Source organism: Myodes glareolus, chromosome 12 (assembly GCF_982192425.1).
Source record: "Myodes glareolus chromosome 12, mMyoGla1.1, whole genome shotgun sequence".
Classification (NCBI taxonomy): Eukaryota; Metazoa; Chordata; class Mammalia; order Rodentia; family Cricetidae; genus Myodes; species Myodes glareolus.
In genome coordinates this window covers 4589642-4603675 of record NC_142037.1, presented here as the reverse complement: position 1 = coordinate 4603675, position 14034 = coordinate 4589642, and positions in this window count along the sequence as shown.

Genomic DNA, 14034 nt, shown 5'->3' with positions numbered 1-14034 from the left:
ATTGTTTTGAGATTATGCATCCCAGGATGGCTTTGAACTTGCTATGTAGCAGGAGATGGCCTTAAACTATGGATCTGTCTGCCTTCACTTCCTGAGTGCTAGGATTACCAGTGTGTGCCACCACACTTAGTTTATGAGATACTAGGGATCAAGCCCTGGACTTTGTGCATGCTAGGCAAGCTCTCTGATCAACTGAGCTACACTCCAATCTCCTCATACAACAACCTTTTCAGAAGGCTTAAGGTTCCTCCATTTCAAAAACAAACCTGAAATTTTTTGTATGTGTGTGTGAGTAATGTTCTGTCTGAATGTAAGCCTGAAAGCCAAACGAGTGCATCAGATCCCATTATAGTTGTGAGACACCATGCTGGAAACTGAACTCAGAACCTGTGGAAGAGCAGTCACTTTTCTTAACTACTGAGCCAGCTCTCCAGCCCCAAACCTGAATCTTAAAAAGTAGAAATAGTAATAGTCTGACTTTTGACTTCTCTAAACTCTTACATGAATCCTCAAAGTCCCTGATAAGCTGTTAATAAATAGTTTATATGCCTGTGGGGAAAAAAAAAGCTGGCTGGGATGTACATGTTGGTGTTTTTCAAGTTGTTCTTTTCCAAGGATGGTCTTTGGATTGAAATGTCTTTAGCATTCTCTTAGTAACATCCTTTTGGGATCTCCAAAGAATTCTCTTTTTTTTAAGATAAGAAAACAGCCAGGAATTTTCAAATTTTGGGGTGAAGATGCCCCATGTCCAAACATGGATTCTCATCCTACAGCATTTTGTGTGCTTATTCAAGGTGCATGTGAGCCATCCACTCAGAATCGGGTAAGATATTTAGATGTTTTCACTTGGCAACAGTAAACGAAGCTGAGTGTGTGAGGTTACCTATAGTATACAGCTCAAGTTTTAAGGCTAAATTCGTGAGGATTTATAGAGTGAAACTTGGAACCGAACAAGAAAAGAATTCAGTAGTGCAGCTATATGACAGTGTTATTCTCTGCTGCTGGGATAAACACACTGTCTAGGGCAAATTAAAAGGGGGGAGTATTACTTGGCCCACAATTCCAGGTCAGAGTGCATCATTTCATGGATTCAAGGAAGCAAAAACTTGAAAGAGTTGGTCTCATTACATCTACTGTCAAGAGCAGAGAAGGGACAAATGTGTCCACCCTTGTTAGCATCTCATTTTCTCTACTCCTATACTATCCAAGGCCCAGCCCTTGAAACACTCCTGCCAGCATTGGGAGAGACTTCCCACCTCAATTAATGTAATCAAGATAATGCAGTCAAGGGCAAACTTATCTAGACAATCCCTCACTGACACCCTCTTGCTGGATGATTTTAGATTGTGTCAAGTTGTCAGTTAAGCCTCATCATCACACTACACATAGGCATTGCATGGGTATCACACGGCAAAGTGTCTCCACACTCAGGTAGTATCAGGAAGAGGTACGGTAACTCCAAGTGAAAAGCGATCATAGCAAGATGCCAAAAGGATGATGATCATATTCAACATAGCCAGTATGAGAATAAGGAAGGATACCTCCTAACAAAAACAGCATTTGAAAGAGCCTTGAAGGTTCCAGAGGTCTAAGGAAGATAAGCATGATAACAAGGGAGGAGAGGGAAAAGAGGATGGTGGATAGAGATGGGAAAGGCACAAGCAAAGACACAGAAGTCAGCCATGGCGGTAGTGGGTGGTGACACATGCCTTTAATCCCAGCACTTGGGAGGCAGAGGCAGGCAGATCTCTGTGAGTTCGAGGCCAGGCTGGTTTACAAGAGCTAGTTCCAGGACAGGCTCCAAAGCTACAGAGAAACCCTGTCTTGAAAAAACAAAACAAAACAAAAAAGACACAGAAGTGGAGAGGTCTGAGAGTTATTTAGGACCATGATCATGGTCATTACTGATCCATAATGAGATAAGTGCAGAAATTGACAGGCATTAAAAGGAATCATGCAGTGATTCAACGGAGTCATTTTATTTCTTTTGAAACTAATATGAATTTGAGCTTGTATTTGTGTGTTTATTTTTGTTTTCTTGTGTTACATTTTATTTTACATGAATTCCCCCATCCCACTCTGTCCCACCTCTGCCTTTATTTGTATTTTTACTTTCTGAAGTTTTAATTACATACAGTCAAATGTGGTTTGACAATATTAAATGGAAAGTTCCAGAAATAAGCAATTGTAACTTTTAAATTGTATGTGTTTCCAAGTAGTATGATTATCTCATATTGTCCTTCTCTGTCCCACACAGTACATGACTCATCCCTCATCTTTTACCCAGTGTATCCATGCTCTATGTACACTGCTGCCTACTTCATTAGTAACTGTAGTGGCATTTCATTTGTATTGGGGGGTTGAGACAGGGTTTCTAGGTAGCTTTGGAGCCTGTCCTGGAACTAGATCAGGCTGGCCTCCAACTCACAGAGATCTGCCTTCCTCTGCCTCCTGAGTGCTGAAATTAAAGGTGTGTGCCATCACCACCCAGCTCATTTGTATTTTAATAAACAAAGCTTGTGGGGCTGTCAAGAAACCTGACACTAGAGAAATTCCCAGGAATCCACAAGGTTGACCCCAGTTAAGACCCTAAGCAATAGAGGAGAGGGTGTCTGAACTGGTCTTCCCCTGTAGTCAGAATGATGAATATCTTAAATATGGAAACAGATGGAAAAAGAGGCAGAGACCTGCAGCAGAGCACTGTGCTGAACTCCCAAAGTCCAGGAGAAGAATGGGAGGAGTGAGAATATGAGCAAAGAGGTCAAGACCATGAAGGTTACACCCACTGAAACAGTTTACCTTGTAGTATGGGGGAGCGGGCTGCATCCCACCACCCAGCTAGCTTAATTCCCAAAATAACCATACAGAAACTGTATTCATTAAATTACTGCCTGGTCCATTATATCTAGCCTCTTCTTGGCCAACTCGCACATCTTGATCTAACCTATTTCTAGTAATTTGTGTATTACCATAAGGTTGAGGCTTACCAGGAAAGATTCTAACCAGCATCAGTCTCAGGCAAGAGCTTCATGGCGTCTGCGACATTGCCCTTCTTCCCAGCATTCTGTTCTGTCTTCCCCACCTATCTAAGTTCTGCCCTATCAAAAGGCCAAGGCAGTTTCTTTATTCAACCAATGAAAGCAATACAGAGACAAAAGAAACTCTTAAACCATTACCTGAGCTAACGGGAGTTCACTAACTCCAGACAGACAGGGAAGGAACTAGCATAGAACCAAACTAGACCCTCTGAAATTGGTGACAGTTGTATGGCTGGGGAAGACTGTGGGGCCAAAGGCAGTGGCACTAGGATTTATTCCTACTGTTTGTTCTAGCTTTTGGGGGACCCATTCTCTTCGGATGGATAACTTGCTCAGCCTAGATATAGTAGGGAGGACCTTGGACCTTCCCCAAAGCAATGTACCTTACCCTCTCTGAAGAGTGGATGGGGGGTGGGATGTATAGAGAAAGTGGAGGAAATGGGAGGAGGGGAGGGAGTGGGACTGGGATTGGTATGTAAAATTAAGAAGGATAATTTGTTTTCCTTTTTAAAAATTAAAATAAAGTAAATTAAATAAATGAATAAATAAATCCATAGAAATCAGGCAGTAGTGGTACATACCCTTAATCCCAGAACTAGAGAGGATTATAAAATGGGAGGAGACAGCTCTCAGTCACAGTCTTATTCTGAGATTCCTTGAAGCAGGGTCACCATTTCAGACTGAGGTCAAGGTAAGAGTCAGTGGCTGGATGCTTTGCTTTTCTGGTCTTCAGGTTGAACCCCAATTTCTACCTCTGAGTTTTTATTAATTGTGCTTCAAGTTATGCCTTAGTTATTAGATTCATAACTGGCTATCACAGTGCTCATATTCAAGTAACCCCCATTTTTACTTAATGAAGTCCCCACAGAGCAAGAATAATGAGCAAAAGAGACACCAGGGCATGAAACTTGGACAGATTAATTTTGGTTCCATGTGACAATGGTGTAGGGCAGATAGGAAAATATATAGGGTCAGCAAAATGGGTCAGCAGGTAAATGTATTTGCCATGCAAGCCTGATCACCTGAAATGAACCCAGGACTCATTGAAAGAAGGGAGGAGAGAAATGACCCCCCCCACGTGAGCCCCAACATGTAAGTGCCCTCATCATCACATACATATAAATATAATACTAATATAAATAAATAAATAAATAGTGGTGTGTGTGTGTGTGTGTGTGTGTGTGTGTGTGTGTGTTCAGATATCTACTGGGATGGTGGTGGTGGAGGCAGTGTTGGGATTGAAATGTATCCTTCATGGATAAAGAGGGACTTCTGTGTTTTACAAAATATTTACCTGTGATAGAGTGACAAGTTTAAAACCGGTCCTTCATCACAGAAGGTCTGAGAAACACCATAAATGAGGGAATATGCTCTTGCTCCACGCAGTGTAGGAGGTTATGCAGAGCTGGAACACACTTGAAATGGTAGATTGAGACAAATTTTGTGTTGTGGGGGTAAAGATAAAAGTGATATTAGCTTATTATGGTTTCAGAGACATCAAGGAAGTGATGGGAGAAGATGGAGGGATGCAGTGTGGAATCTGGGTTATGAATACAGATTCTCATTTTCAGTTTTTTTCCCCAACTAGCACAGATCAAACATATAACACACATGGGCCACCCCCTTACAATCTTTAAGGCAGTCAGCTAGGTCTGAGCTCCCCAGTGTCACATGTCACAGGAATCAATGTCACCTGGCCTTGGAGACCACAGAGATGGAATTCCTATTACCTGGGTGGCGTAGGAACAGTCTTGTGAAATTGATGACAGTGACCTGTGTCCCAATAACTGTGAACCACACAGAAGGAAAAATGTCCCAGGTGATAGTAGAGAGGGCCTATGCAGACTATAAACTGCAAACTCTGTTACCTTTCCCGACTCCTTGGTATTTCAGAAGTTTCACCAAATTTACTTGCAACTGATAGGAAAATTAGATCATGAAATTAGCGTAATACCACTAAGATGACTGATCTGGTGGCTGTGCATAGAGAGAAGGTCCAGCACAGAATTCAGGCTTAACACTGTAAACTGCTCCTGTCATGCTTTCCAGCTACGGTCTGAGTGAACAAGCAGGCAAGACCTGCTACATTCTTTCCCCCAAGACATCATTATCCAAGATGGCCCAATACCAAATATACCCTGCCTGGCTATCAGCCAATCAGCATTTATTTAAAATATAATTGACAGAATATAGATGATTGTTCTGAACCACCAACCCTAAAACCTTCATTGACTTTATGTTGAACATTGAATCAAGCCAATAGCACAGAGGACCTCCGTCATCTTTCCTTTAACTATGGGTGGGAATCCCTAATCCAAAAGCAAACAAACAGATAAAGCTTGAAATGCTCAAAAATATGAAACTTTTGGCACACTAACTTGACATCACACTATTGGGGAATTACCTGAACTCATAGAACAGGTTCCAGTGGAAATACAGATATTCTAAGTACATGTATAACATTATCTTCAGGCTGTGCGTGTAAGGTATATGTTTAAACACAAGTGAATTGCATGTTTAGGCTCGATTCCATCTCAAGGTACCTCTTTTGAATATGCAAATTATTAAAACTTCCCAAAGATCTGAAAACTGAAGAGCTCTGGCCAATGAAAGGCTGTCTTAAAAACTAATATGGAAAGTGATTGAGAAGGTACAGAACACCTATCTCTGACTGTTCCATGCCTCTCACCCAGGCACATGTACACATATCCATATTCACATAAACACTTGCACTCAATGTCCACAAGTCTAAGAGGCAGCGTGGGAACATGGGTGGGACCAAGGCAGAACTGCAGGGGTTCACTTTCCCTCAACTTTTTGACACTTGCAGCTATGGGTTCATAGGGAGCAGCCCCAGGAAGCCTCATCCCAAAGTAAAGCCTGCATATGGAGCTCAGCTGTCAGAATTCTGTCCTTCCTTTGCAAGCTAGTCAAAGATCCTCTGGAGATCTTTATTAATTATTATTAATTAGCAGTAGCCTAGCCTGCATATCTACTACATATCTGAGAGAGGATCCAGAGCTAGAAAACCCACCTAAGGACAGCACACCAGCACTGGGGAAAGGAAAGAGAGAACAGAAATGTACACAGGAGGTGTGCAAAGCACATGGAAGAAGACTGACTGCATGTTGGTCAGTGTTATAGGATGTCATCATCTCTACATTATTCATTGAGTGCCTTTTGCATCATCAGAAGCGGCTTCTTTAATATTTGGAAGACGTCATAGAAATCTATCCATGAAACATTAATCTCTGTTTCTGTACCTTCAACTCTCCTCTCCATGCCTGTCTCAGGAAAAAATAGAAAAGAAGGAAAAAAAGAAAGAAAAAGAAAAAAGACAGAAAGAAAAGAAAACTAAATAAATTTGACAAACTTTAAAATCCAATTTGTACCTCTGATAGTTATCTTACTTAATATGAGTTGTCTCTAATGATGCTGATATTACCACACCCATGAGACTGAACCCCTACATAGCCTTGAAGATACTTTAGATTTTGTAAATTATATACATTGAATCTATTCAACTTGTCCAGTGAAGCAATCAAGGCAGTCAGTAAGCAAATAGACATGACTGTGTTGAAATATGACTTTATTTAGAGATGGTGAGATTTGAATTGCATACACATTTTCTTTGTCATCATTACTGTCTTCTGAGACGCTCATATGGCTAACCCCTTAGCTCCTCCAAGCCTTTCTCAACATTTTACCTTCTCAGTGAGGCCCTACCCAAACAGACCATCCCCCTAAAATTGCAAGTGACATCATACCCCCTTCCCACTGTCCTCGTCCACTTTTACCTTCCTTTTCATCTTGTGATTTGCCCATAGCACTTAGGGCCTTCTAAAATAATGTGCCATTTACATTTGCATCTTTATACTGTTTGCCTTCCTTTGCTAGACAGTAAAGTTTCCAATTACAGAGTCTGCTGTTCATAACTTCACAGAGGCCTTCAAAGGGCCCAGACGATTTACTGGCTCACAGATGACATGCAAAAACTTAGTTGAAGGATTCAACAGATGGGTTAGTGGCTTAAGAAACTCTCAACCAACCACTGAATTGGGGTTCAAGTCATTTGATAATGAAATGTTTCTCTTTATGCTCTTTATGTTTCTCTTTGAAGTCTTTAGAGGCCTTAGTCTTCAGAAACGAGGCTGTCTAATTTTAAAGGCCCGGTGGTGACTTGAATGAGAATGTCCCTACCTCGCTGTCCCATAAACTCATATATCTGCATGCTTAGTCACCAGTGGACTGTTTTGAAAGATTAAGTGTGTATTCTTGTCGGAAGAGGTGTGTCAATGGGGGGTGAGCTTTGGGGTTTCAAAAGCCTAAGCTTTTTTTTGTCTCTCTGTCTGCTGCCTCTGAAACTGTAAGCAAGTCTCCAATTAAATGCTTTCTTTTGTAAGAGTTGCCTTGGTCACGGTGTCTCTTCATAGAACAGTGACTAAGACAGGTCTCTTCAAATTTAGAAGAAATAAAAAGACAAATAGTATTTTAAGTATAAAATATTACATATTTATAATCTGTTATGGTTCTTTCCCATGATTAGCTTTATCCCCTGTTCAAGTGGGTAGCTCCCTTTGGTCTTCACTATGGCTCTTTCTCCAGGATCCTCTCCCCTGCAGTAGCCAGGGCTGATGACTGACTACAGTCTCAATTAACGGCAGCTTAGGAACTTGAAATAGAATTAGACCAGAAGAAAACAGCTTGGAGTTTTGTTCTAAAGAGTCAATTTCAGAAAGCAAATGGTACAAACTACATCCCCTTAAGAAATGCATCGTGGGGCTGGAGGGATGGCTCAGCAGTCGAGAGTACTTGCTGATCTTGCTGAGGACATGAGTTTGGTTCGTAGCACCCATATGGTCATTCAGAAATGCCTGTAACTTCAGTTCTAAAGGATCTGATGATCTTTTCTGGTCTTTGCAGAATCTTGCATGCACACAGCACATTTAAACTCACACAGGCTCACACACATATATGTGAAAAGTGAATAAATCTTTTTTTTTAAAAGAAATACATTATTTACAGCTATGCAAAAATGTTTATTTTTTCTTCAAGTTTACTTTTCTTTTTTGTTTTCTAAAATGTCATAAATTATTCAATGAGCATTGGTTGCAAAACTCCTTGTATTGCTTTTCTTGATTTGCTTGGTATGTCGCTTAACTGGGAAAATATGAATTGTTTTGCTAAGCCTCATTAAAACTGAACTCTGGCCAGGTGGTGGTGGCACACACGTTTAGTCCCAGCACTCAAAAGGCAGAGGCAGGAGGATCTCTGTGAGTTTGAGGCCAGTCTGATCTACAAGGTCTAGTTTCAGAATAGGCTCCAAAGCTACAGAGAAACTCAGTCTAGAAAAAACAAAACAAAACTTAATTCTGGCCTTATGGCATACTTGATACTTTCATTATTCTCTTATCACTTTCTGACTCTAGATTAGAAACATTTATTTACTTATCTGTGTTTATTATTACATTTAAACTTTCTGAGACGAGAAAACTACAGCTTCCTCATTTGTATGCCCCACAGATGCAATCAGTGTTTAATTATCCATTCCTAAACTAAAGTGAGATACATAGTTGGCTGAGCTCCAAGAGCTTCAATGTCTACCCTCAGCTTGCCATGAAAGGCCTTTCTTGATCAGGCCCCTGCCTTTGTCCACAGTCTCAACAGCTGTCACTGCCTTCTTCCAGCTTCTGTATTTTCCCATCTCAACCCCATTGTTGTTAATTTCTTGCCTTTGCACATCCTCTTCCAGAAAAATAAGTTATCATTTTGACTGCAAGTGAACGCCTCACTATCTTCAAGCCACAATACATTTCTCCCCCCGCCCCACTCTTTTTGCCTTTTAAATTGAGTCTATTTGCAACTTGGATGACAAGGATCTTAAATTTAGTAAGAACAGCTAATTATCTCTAGAATACATGGGTGACTATTGAGGCAGGTAAGATTAGGAGAGAGTTTATCTGGTGTAGGAGGTCCTTCTGTATTTGTGTTGCTTTCATTGGTTATTAAAAAAACTGTCTTGGCCTAGTTGATAGGGCAGATCTCAGGTAGGTGGGGAAGACAGAACAGAATTCTGGGAGGAAGAAAGCAGAGACAGGCAGACACCATGCTTCTCCTGCCCCAGGTGGACGCTGGTTAGACTCATGCCAGTAAGCCACAGTTAAGTGGCGATACACATTAATGGGGATGGGTTAATCAAGATGTGAGAGTTAGCTAATAAGAGGCTAGAACTAATGGGCCAGACAGTGTTTTAATTAATACAATTTCTGTGTGGTTATTTCGGGTGTACGCTAGCCAGGCAGGACAGAACAAGGTGCCCCGCTCCTTGTACAACAGATTGGCTGCTCAATGTGGCCGACTAACTCCACGTAAAATCTGAGAGGGCTTGAAAAGGAATTCTAGACACACAGTAAAAAACAGAGTTTAACATAGCTTTTTGCTGTTTGCTGGTGGCATGCCAAAGAGAGATTTTCCTGATTCAGATGTAGCAGGTTGGGGGGGAGCTGCACATTTTTAAATTGCTGGCTTTCTGGACTATGCTCCTAGTGCAACCTCTTTCTCTTGTGGGAGACAGAGATTTGGATGGGGTTTTGTGAGTAAAGTGCTATGGCTTGTTTGATAGCAATGTGGACTGCTGTGTGCCTGGAACTGTGCGTGGCTCAGGGGCACCAAATGGATCTGAGGCAGGAGCGGCTCTGCCATGCTGAACTGTGCTGACCTCAGGCAGGAACTATCATAATTATCATAATAACAGCGCAGTTAAGGTTTAGACTGGGCAGGAAACAGGCGGTATTACCCCTACATGGCACAAGCTAAAGTTTTAAAGAAGTGCTTAGCATTTTAAGAAATGCTCCTGAATAATAAAGAATTACAGATTCACAATAGGACAGATTCAGACATAAAAGACCTCTAAATGGGCCACAGTGTTGGATGGCTGTACGTAGGCTTGGGAGGGAGAAGAAAAAGAGTATAGAGAGTCATAAAATAAAGTTAATGCCTTTAAAAGGGGGGGTAAAGTCTTTAAAGAGATAGAATACAGATAGTCATAGATTAAAAGAAATAAAAAGAAATAAGCCATGTAAAAATGGAAAAACACAGAGAGTCTGGATTATGTGTATTATTGTATTTTCTTTAAATTTTTTGACTGTGAAGGAGCTAAGTACAGAGAGACATCTCATTATATGGGCTGCCAATCTAAACCAGCTTGTGTATTATAAAGGTTTCTTGACTTTGGAATTTGGGTCTAAGGATATGATGCTTTGGAAAAGAGGTTCTTTTGTTTTCACAAAGGGTGAGACCTTGTGGATTGCTTCTAGACCAATATGGTATGATAGATCACGCTCTCCAGAAAAGTTGCAGTAAACACCCTCAAAAACTTACTTTTCTCAACTGCCAACTAAGACGAACCTAGCATAATCAGGCTTGAAGTCATGTTAGTTAGATTTTCTAGATATATAGAGATATATTTCAGTTAGATAGGCATTCTTCATATCTTTCAAAAACTACAGAATATGGCATTTGAGATGTTTTAATAACTTAGGGCTTTTCATGACAATGAGACACGTCTGCTCCTGGCAGCACCAATCTACTTCAGAGGAAGATGGGCATCAAAGAGACTCCTTATGGAGTTGGTTAGTCATTTGGACAAGAAACTGCTCTTTCCTGGACTGTTGCATAAACTGGACATAAAGAACCCGCAGAGAGAGGACTGCTGAACTTGACTAAAGGTGAGATGGTCCTTCAGGATTCCTACTTCATGAAAGAGTCTAAAAGACATTCTTCAGGATACAGAAAAAAGTGACTGAACTGTCTTTAAACTTTCCTACTTCGTGGAAATGTCTGCTGGATGCTATGGGCCTGTAGGCTGAAGATGGATGTGGAGGGCCGGACCACATTCTCCATTGCTTCTAGGAACAAAGGTAGAGATTGACCTCTGTGACCCCAAGGTGTGGCGGTACACGCCTTTAGTCCTGATGCCTGGGCGGCAGAGGCAGATTGACCTCTGTGACCTCAAGGCATGGTAGTATACGCCTTTGGTCCCAATGCCTGGGAGGCAGAGACAGGCAGATCTCTGTGAGTTCAAGGTGATGTAGCACACGCCTTTAATCCCAGCGCACGTGCTTGGTAACTCTCTATCGCTGCGTCCCTGCCTACTCCCGAGGCATCATCTGGGATAATGGGCAATGGACCAATCCAAGAGTGACACGTCAGAAGCGAGGACTGTTTCCTTTATAAGGGCTGGGTTCCCCTCATTCGGGGTCTCCGCCATGTAAGCTTATGCTCTCCCTCTCAAGACGCATAAAGCTTTACTGCAGAAGAATCCTAAGTGTCCCACGTCATTCTTGCGGGCGAGACGGTAGCGCGGGACAGATGGATGTCCCAACGGTACAGAAAAACTTCAGGTGACTATACAGGTAGCAAGATGTTTCTGTCATTTCTAGAGTTTTGGAAGTTGTTTACTTCTTGCTTACTTAGGTAATATTATATCCTTCTGGAGTCTTTGATGGAGTTGAAGAATAGATAGTTATAGTTTTCCTTAGTTATGATAAAAGATAAAATAGATCTAAATATTGTAATTGTCATTCTTGCTTGATACCTGTTATATGTAATTTTACTATGTTAAAGTCTTCCTTTTTGTTTAAACAGAAAAGAGGGAATGGTGTAGGAGGTCCTTCTGTATTTGTGTTGCTTTCATTGGTTATTAAAGAAACTGCCTTGGCCTAGTTGATAGGGCAGATCTCATGTAGGTGGGAAAGACAGAACAGAATTCTGGGAGGAAGAAAGCAGAGATAGGCAGACACCATGGTTCTCCTGCCCCAGATGGACAGATGCTGGTTAGATTCATGCCGGTAAGCCACAGTCAAGTGACAATACGCATTAATGGAGATGAGTTAAACAAGATGTGAGAGTTAGTCAATAAGAGGCTAGAACTAATGGGCCAAGCAGTGTTTTAACTAATACAATTTCTGTGTGGTTATTTTGGGTATATGCTAGCTGGGCGGTACGGAACTAGGTGCCTTGCTCCTCGTACAACATTTATCTTAGAATCCCAATTTGGTTTGGGGCTATATACATATGTCCTCTTACAATAATGCACTTGGCAGCTTTGTTCCTTTCCTGCATGTAGCACACATACATACACATACTTGCACACAAATACACACATACACAGTACACACAGGCACACATAAACACTCAAAATAATTCACCTAGTGTAACATGAGGGCCGGCTTGTTGGGGTTTCTGTCCCACCCAGTACCCCAACAGCCAGCAAATCCCAAAAAGAAATTACACATAGGACTCCGTAAGGTTATAAACTGATTGGCCCATTAGGTCAGGCTACTTGTTAACTCTTATAACTTATATTAACCCATTATTCTCATCTATGTTAGCCATAATGGCTCCGTACCTTTCTCAGCTGGGCAAGTTACATGCTGCCTCTTCAGTGGTCTGCGTAGGAGTGGTTGAGGGCGTTCTGTGTCCCAGAATACTCCCAGTCTCTTTGCTCCATCCCTACGTCCTGTCTGGCTTTCCCGCCTATACTGCCTGCCTGACCAATCAGCGTTTTATTAAAATATGATTGACAGAATACAGACAATTCTCCCACACCAACCTAGCACTTCAGAACCCCTTTGAGCCTCCTCCTAGCTCAGGTCACATGTACTTCCATCTGTAAATCATAATGTCTTCTCAGCCTTAGTAAAATCACATTTAAGCTGTTCCTATTCAACTATACTCCTAGTGTTTGGGGTATAAGAATTAGAAGGGCCAAGCCAGCCTAAACTGGTTTGGGGTGCCGGCACAGTTAAGGGAAAACTAGGTTTTCTAATAATCTGAGAATCCCATATTTACTATCTTAGCCTGTGCATATAATTTTAAACCAGATGCATTACAGGAAGGGAAATGAGTAGTAGAGATATGATTATGTAACTTATCAATTAAAATACAGACTCACCCATACTAGTAACCAGCCCCTCCTATCTTCGGACCTCTAAAATCAGAGACCCACGCTCAGTGTAGACTGAGGTCCACACTGTCACTCATGTGGCCTGCTGTCCCTCTGTAAGTTGCACTATAACTTTGTTCCAAAGTAAAACTATTTGGTTTTTGCAAATTTGCATGAGCCATATTTCCAATTCTTTGGATAAGAGGCCAAGAAACACCCAGCTCAGACCACAACCACTGACAGCTCTGCTAAAAGTGGGAAGTTTTAAATGAACATTTTAGACAATCAGTCACATTGCAGAGTGAGGGAGCAGATTAGAAATGGCTCTGTCACTTCAGATCCAGGGAATCTAACACCCTCACAAAATGCATATAGGCAAAACCACCAATGCACATAAAACGAAAGAAGAAAAGACAAAACTGACTCTAGGCAATTAGTTAGGTATTTAGAATCAGTAGAAGTAATGCAGACCTGATCTGAGGTCATAGTTGTGGGATTAGAAAGGATTTAAAGGAGAGACCTCAGGCAGTAACTGAGAGTTTGGGTGAAGGAAAGGCCGGTTCCTGATTTCTGACTTCACTCTGGCTGGTGACAAACCGAAGTACGGCATTGGGGTTGTATGTTATCTGTGTATCCTCCAACTAGTCCGAAAGATCTCCTTCAGGGACCTTTCCTTTCCGTCTTTATCCGCGTTCAAAGAGGAGCAATTAAAATTAATACGTTCAAAATATTAAGTAGCAACTCTGAGCCAATGAGAGCTACAGTCAATTTCAGAAAGCCTACTGACACCATTTCTTGTTTGTTTATTATTTTAGTTTTGGTTGCCTCCAGTAGCAAGAAAAGGAGTTAGACCAAGAAGAGCTACTTCCAACTTGCTTTCGCTCCATTGTACAACTAGGAAGCTGACAATAAAGTTTATTTGAGCGTCGACGTGCCCCGCCGTGGCCCCGCCTCCTCAGCAGCAGCGCTGATTGGCGAGAGCTTGCAGGCCTCAGGCGTTTCTAAGCCGCGATTGGCCCCAGCTGCCGTTCGTCCGGAGCGTCGGGTGCC